We start from the raw sequence: 7,366 nt of genomic DNA on the forward strand, positions 1-7,366 counted from the left end.
GTTGTTGTTTTTTTAATTGGAAACTTTACGCAACTTCCTTGGCTGCTGGCCAGTGGCTTTGTTTGCTCCAGCCTGGTGCTCGGTCTGCTGCTGCCTGTTACCATCAGCTCTGCGGGTGGAGGCTTCTGGGTTACAAGTCCCAGGGGATCCTTTAAAGCATTGCAGAGGGAGAAGGGATTTTTATGTGCCGGGCAAACCTTAACCTTCTCCGTTGAAGTGTATGGATGTTGAAGGAATGATTTGGTGACCCTACGGAGGAGAGCTTGGGGTGTCTCGCATCGTTGCAGAGCCATCGAGCTGATGGTAACCGAGGTGAAAGGCCTTAAGTATTAACGTGGAGGAGGAGTGAATGAAAATTGTGAAGACAGGTTCAAAAACTCTGAGGACTCAGGGAAAATGGCTTGGAAATACTCAGTTCCGGGCTTTATGTAAACAGTGGTGAGGGCAGTGCTCCTGTGGAGCCTCTTGCACGCCTGTTGAACAGAAACAAGAGTGGAGAAAATTGCTGCCATGCATAATACAGAGTTTTTGGGGTTCTTTCCCCCTTGTCTGCCCATTTTCTATGGACTTTCTGAAGATTGTGCTGAAGGACAGGTATTCCAATGAATTCTAACCTGAATGCTGGGATGGTTTTTGCGTTATTGGGCTGAAAGCAGAGCGTGTTGTTCAGAGAATGGTTAACCAAGCCCACGCCTGCAGTTCTGCCTGTGTGCAAATGATGGGTGAGAAACACAACTTGAACAGCATCGGCTGCCAATCCTATGGGGTGCATCTTTGCTTTGCCCTCTCCTTTAATGTCGTTAGAATGACAGGGGAGAGCTGAGAGCACAAGAGAGCCTTGTGAGCACCAAATGTGGTGCTTCTGTTGATCTGTTGCCTTCAGGAGATGCTCTCTGAGGAAAGCCAACCCCATTGGCATCGCTTGGGTTGGTTTTTCTCGTGGGTGCTCCTTCTGATTTGTCACGCTGGCTGTTAATGGATTCAGTCTGGTGACCATTGATGCTGTAAGCCTGCTTTAACCTCGGTCCAAAACCAAACGCCGTGCTGCTCGTTGTGCTTCTGTACATGGAAGGTGGCTTCGTTGGAGGTTTCGTGCCCTTGGGTGGTGTTGGTGCTCTTTGAAGTCTGGGTAGAATATTCAGGAAGGCTTTGTCATTCTGTATAATGCAAGGAGGGGGAAATCTGTTGTATGCAATTGTATGGAATAACGTTTTCTTTCCTCCTGCAAGCAAAGCTGGCGGACTGCAGAGGACAACAGCATGGGATACCGAGCTCTAATGGACCTTTGGGAAGAGAAGCTGTGGCTTGAGTGGAATTTACACGGGCCTCTTGATGGAAGAAAGCTTATCTGTTTAGTATTTGTGCATTTTACTAAAAATGGCAGCTTTAAAAAAAAAAAAAAAAAAAAAAAAAAAAGTTGTGTATCTGCTATTGTGATGCCAATGGCCGTGTTTTAAGTGGAAAAAAAAAAAAATGACCTCTTTGCTTTGTGCTGTGTACACAAGATTGCTGGAAAAGTAAAGGAATACCCTTTTGATGGCTCACACAGCTTCCCGTAGCTGTCACTCAAACATGCGCTCACAGTTGAGCTGATTTTGTTTCATTCTAAATAAATTGTTTCTTTTGAGGAAAATGGTTTTTCTGCCTGGGAGTGAATTGACAACAAACGTTTGACCCCTTTGTTTGCAGCTGAGGGGTTCTTTGCTGCTGCTGCTGCTCGGTGGCTGAGCCGACGCTTGCGGCTCTTGCGCAGAGAAGCGGGGAGAACGGAGCTTTTGCATTGACCGGCGTGTTTTACCTGCTTGGAAGAACCCAGCATCACCCTTTGGTTTGGCAGCACCGGGCTTCCTTTGCTGCTTCAGTCCTCATCCGTACGAGGAAGCGGTGCTGATGCTGGCATGCAAGGAGCAGGGAAGCGGCGCCCTGCAGCACAACGGTGCCCGAGGCTTCGAAGAGCCGGAGTTTGCTGAATGTTGTGTTTCTGAGCGGTTTTGGTTCACCTCGCTTGTTTTGGGCTTTTAGTTTTCATTGTGATTTTCATTTTTTTATTTTTTAAATCGTTTTTTTTTATTATTATTATTATTTTTTAAGTTCGAAGAGAGAGAGAAAAAAAAAAAGCTCGAGAGCGCGTTGAAATCTTGCACGTAAAACCTTTACAGCAGGAAAAAAAAAAAACCAAACCTAAAAACCTGACAGGAGGCGTTAAAAGCGTGTTTAGATGCCGTTAATAAAGCCTGTCCTCCACACGTGGAGCTGCTCCTCCACCTCCGGGCCCTTTGCAGCCGTCCCTTTGCAGCAGTTGCCTCCCTTTGCAGCGGTTGTGCGGTGCTGGGTGTAGTTCAGGACGGACGACGAGTCGGTGTTGGTTAATGTAAAACCTTTGCGTTGGTGTTCAGTGCTGGTTTTGGAGCCCACCCCACCTGCCTCGGATGTGCATGCGCCCTGATCGCGTCCCAGGTACGGCTGCACGTTTGCTTGCGGCCGAGCACGCTGTGCAGTGCAATGGTGACAGGAGGACGGAGGCGGCCCGCCGCGTTTGGCTGCTGTTGTTCTGCCTTCCCCTGGCCGAGGCTCTGCGGTGACTTCGGGGCGCAGTTTGACCGTCGTCGGGATGAAGAGGAAGCTGGCTCTGCTGCGTCGTCGCCTTCAGAAACCTCTGGTGCGGTGTTAGGATGAACGTGGCTCGCAGATGGAGACGCCTTGAAACGCAAGCTTGCCCTCATTTGCTTTGACATCCTTTCGCCTGCCGTGGATAAACAACCTGGTGCTGGCCTGTGGCCGTACAGGAGGGCTGCAGGGCCTCCCAGCTGAAGGATGCTGCTCCCGGGGCACGGAGCTGTGTAGATCCCCAAAAACAGGTAAGGGGGTCGAGAGCTTGGACTGAACTGTGATGTAAAAAGAGGTGGTTTTGTTGTTTGCCTGTTGGTTTTTTGCTTCTCCAGCCTCGGGTGCCTGCTCACTTGTACTAATGGGCTTTGCTCGGTGCTGGGATGAGCCCCGTGTTTGCTTTGGGGGTTCTCCTATTTGATGCCACGAGGTTTCCATGCCCAAAGGATGGGTTTTCGGTGTGGGAAAGCAGAGCTGATGTTTTGGCTTTGTGGGCTGACTCACCCAGGGCACAGCCTTTAATCGGGCTAATTGCAGTATGGAGCTGTGCGTGCTGATGGGATGCTGGAATGGGTGTCTAAATGAATCTGTTGTCAACGAGAGCATTTTTAGGTATCACCAACGAGGTTTCCAGTCTTGCTGACGTGGGGAGAGCCCTGAGCTGAGGTTTTCTTCCCGCAGTTGGTGTTTGTAGTTCAAATTCATGCTTTGAAAATGCCTGTGCATGCATGTGCCGTTGGGCTGTGAGCTGTGCTGCGACCCAAAGCGTTGCACACCTCCAGCTGTGCCCGTCCTGCTGTTCTGCTGCTGGTTGTTGTGGTCCTTTTCACAGGTCTGGAGGTCCTATGGGGCGGCTCTGTAACGAGACATTGGTTGCTTACAGAGGGGTGCTGCAGCTGCCAGGTTGGACCCCGGCTTTCATTAAATGCTCTGTGTGCATCGTGTTAATTTGGCTAATGAGACTTCGGGCAGGCAATCAGGGGAAAGTGGATTTGTAAAGAGAACCGTTTAATGAAGTGCACTGCAGCAGGAAGAGATGGGAGCAGAGGAGAAGGGGCAGCAGCTCCTTGGATTCACACCTCCTTTTTTTTTCCCCCCCAAATTGTGCTTTTCCCAGCCGCAGCTCAATTAATCACTTTAAAACATCAGATGGCCCAGCTCCTGCTCTGGGCTGATAACGAGCTGGCTCTGCAGTGAAATGGCAAATGCTCTCTGAGGATCTGCTCTCGCCACGTGTCTGCCCTCGCAGAAGGGAAAGGAGTGGGAAGCGTTGTGGTTCCGTGTTGGCTGCAGGGCTGTGCTTCCCTACAGCTGCCTTGGGGATGGGGAGATGGAGCTGTGGAGGGTGAGGATGGTCAGCTGTGCTTTGCTGTGGGCAGTGCTGGCAGCAGAGGGTGAGGGTGAGATGGCAAAACCCTCTCTGAGTTTGCAAATCCTTCGTATCCAGTTCCGGCATGGCGTTAATTGCAGTAGGGCTGTGCGGGTGCTGAGCTCCAGGTTAATTGTGGCTGATGGATATTTCATCTACTCGTTTCCCTGCCTTGACCTTCATACCTAGCTCTGCAATCGGATCTGAAGATCAGCCCGTAGCTTTTCAGCTGGCTCCAGTATTTCCTGTCCCCAGACACGGGGGAAGGATCGGGCTGACTGTCAGCACCGCGTCCTGCCCTGTGCTGGCACCTTTCCCTGCAGTGCGATGGGTTTGGTGAGGAGCAGCTCCTCCTGCACGGCACTGCTGTGTTTTGAGTACTGCAGAGCTAAGAGCCCTGGGGGCGCAGGCAGGGAGCTGCTGTTCCTGCAGCCATGCAGCCCCATTGCCATGTGTGACCACTGCCCTGCAGCGCTTGGGCTCATCCCTCGTTGCTGCTCCTCTCCCTGCTCCCTATCTCTCTTCCTAAGGCAATAAAAGCAGTGCAGACACGTTCCCAGCTGTCACGGGGCTGGTGACAAATACCTCTGCTCTTCCTCATGGCCTTTGCTTCGTCCTCTAGGGTTTCCTTCCCCTGCTTGAATGAAGGCTCGAGGGCTCAGGATGGGTCCTATGGAGTGCTGGGTGTGTGGGCACCTCCCAGCCCTATCTCACCCATGTGAGAGTTATCTGCAGGGGAGAGTGCTCAGAAGCTCAGGAGCCAAAGTCTGCATCACTCCAGAGTGGGGACTTTGGTCCATTAATGACTTGTGAAATTGCTGGTGGGCATGGATGTGAGTTTGTGGTTTTTGAGGTTACTGCAGGCTGGAAGGCCTTTTCAGTGAGCATTGGGCTCTGTAAGCTTAACCCAAAGCTAGAACTTACTTTATCAAACACGTCCTTTTTTTTTTCTCCTTCTCTTTGGTTTCCATTAGGGCAGCTGATGAATTCCCATCACCCTCAGTGAAAGCAGCTCTCCTAAACTTAAGGGCAGCTTTCCCAGGTGTGAGAGAGGAACTGAAGCAGCGGGAGGCTTGGTTTGTTCTGGCTGTGAAAGCGTGCTGTGTTGGATGCGGATCTGGGGGGGGAGAGTTGCACGATGCTCTTTGAAAACAGCAGCATTTGAGGTGTTGAATATCAGAGGATCACAGCACGGGGGAGGGTGGGATGGAAGGAGCCCACGGCCCCCGGCCACTTTCGCATGGACCAATTCCCATGTGCAGCAGGGATTCATGCAGAGTGCTTTCTGATGCCGGCTGCAGCTGCATCCCAGCAGCTTTCCTTCTCCCATCTCCTGCAGAGCCCTCAGGGCAGGATCAGGTCTGTGGGAGCTGCTGCTCTCTGGGAGCAGCTCACTGATGGCAGTGCAGCAGTTTCCCCTCGTGCTCCCTGGAGGTGGTTTCACTGATGACCTTTGCTGCACCTTTTTGCGAAGGTTTTCAGCTTCCTCAGCTCTGGTGGGGATTTTACAGCTAGATTTCTATGGCAATTGCTTTGCCAAAGCAAAACCCACCGTGCAGGGCTGCCTTTAGGAAGCTCTTTGTAAGAGGGCTTCATTGGGATAGAGGATGTTCCTCTGGGCAGATGTTCCTGTGGTCACTGTGATGTGTGCGTTGTGCGTGAATGGATCAATGAATGGCTCTGCTCCTCAGCCATGCGAGGAAAAACTAAAGCATCTGTTCTGTGCTTGCCTCCTCAGCAAAAGGTTTGAGAGGAGAGGAGTGGATCTGCACAGGTTGTCCTGAGCTGCAGCGAGGAAGGTTTGGAGCTGTGTGTCAGCTGGGACAGCGTGGGGCTCCTGAGCTTTTTGGATGGAGATGAGGAGGTGATCAGGGCACAGGAAAGGTGCCCTGCCTATGCTGAGTCATTTCTGGGCTGCTGGTGTCAGGCTGTGGGTTGGGTGCTGCAGGAAATGGGGGATTCAGAGCTGTTTGCAGAAGGGGGTGGGGGTGCAAGCATGATGGAGACCCTCAGTTTTCCTAAATAAGAGTAAGGAAGCAGTGGTGTGGGTCACTGCGTTGGAGAGCATCTCTGCTCCCACGTCGCTCTGATGGTTGGGTCTTGCACCGCTGGGCAGCGGGAAGCAAAGCGCACGTGTTAGAGGTGCAGAATGAGACTGAAGGGTTGTTGGGTTTTGTTTTAGTTTTTAAGCTCTTGGATTGGAAAGAGCACAAGGGGAGAGTATGGGAGAGGAAACCCAGGAGGTGGGGGCTGCAAAGCAATGCACCCTGTCCTGCTGCAGGTCGGTTCTCAATGGGGAAGAAGGTGAGAATGCAGCAGTGCTTGCTTGGGAGAGGTTAGAGCATGCAGTAAGTGGGTGCTGCAAAGCAGGCAGAGAGGTCAGTGCAGTGGACTGAGGCTGTGGATCAGCTCTGTTCCCTGCATTTCATGATGCTGGGTAGCAGGAAGCACAGCACGTGTGTTTGAGGTGAAAAATGAGAGGGTTGTGGCTTTGTCTGAAGCTCTTGATTTGGAGAATCTGAAGCCAAGTGTAGAGCAGCACAGCCCAGGCGGTTCCTATTGCAGCAGCAAACGTGGCAGTCTTAATTTGTTCAGCAGGAACGTGAGTAGGAGCTTGAATATTGCAAGAGGTGAAAACTTAAATTTGCCAATGAAAGCTTAATCTCTGCTGCAGCTGTCAGCCCAATGCTCAGTGCAGGACTGGCTCACAACCAATCACAGTGGTCCCGCTCACCCCTCTTTATCCCCTGGTGCCTCATCTGGTCTGCTTCAGCCTGACAGCCCTGTTGCTCAGAAGCTGACCCACTGCAGATCCTCCCCTGGCCCCAAGGATGAGCTGGCACAGCTGAATCACGTGCTATAAAGGTGCAAAGGACAATTGCTGAAGCAGGTGCTGCCTGTGCGTTTCTGCAGGAGATGGGCAGGTCTATGAAAAGGAAGGCATTTGTACCACTGATACTCCCCCATTGACTGCAGATTCAAAGCTCTCATGTTTCCCTCTTAAGCATGCACGATTTCTTTGGCATCACTTAGTTGTGTGCCCACTGAATTTGGCCCATTACCTGCGAGCCAATGTTCCTCCCTGCAGCTCCTCGACACCACTGCAGCTTTTTGTGCCCTACAGATCACTTCATCTGTGCTTGGAATCGCCCTGCAGTTTGAAGTAATGTTCCTACAGGGGAGCAACACCCCTCATCCATCCAAATGGAAGCGTGGGGCCAACATGTGGGGCTGGGGCTTTGTGGGTTCTGCTGCTTTGGGGGCAGAATCCTGATGGGTGGGTGTGATTCTGCCCTACTGTGCTCCTGGCTTTAAGGAGAGCAGGTTCAGCTCTGAGCCCTCTGCTGTGATCATTCATGCAATGCCCAGCTGTTACTGCATCCCATTGGA

This window comes from Lagopus muta, chromosome 24 (genome assembly GCF_023343835.1).
Source record: "Lagopus muta isolate bLagMut1 chromosome 24, bLagMut1 primary, whole genome shotgun sequence".
NCBI classification, from domain to species: Eukaryota; Metazoa; Chordata; class Aves; order Galliformes; family Phasianidae; genus Lagopus; species Lagopus muta.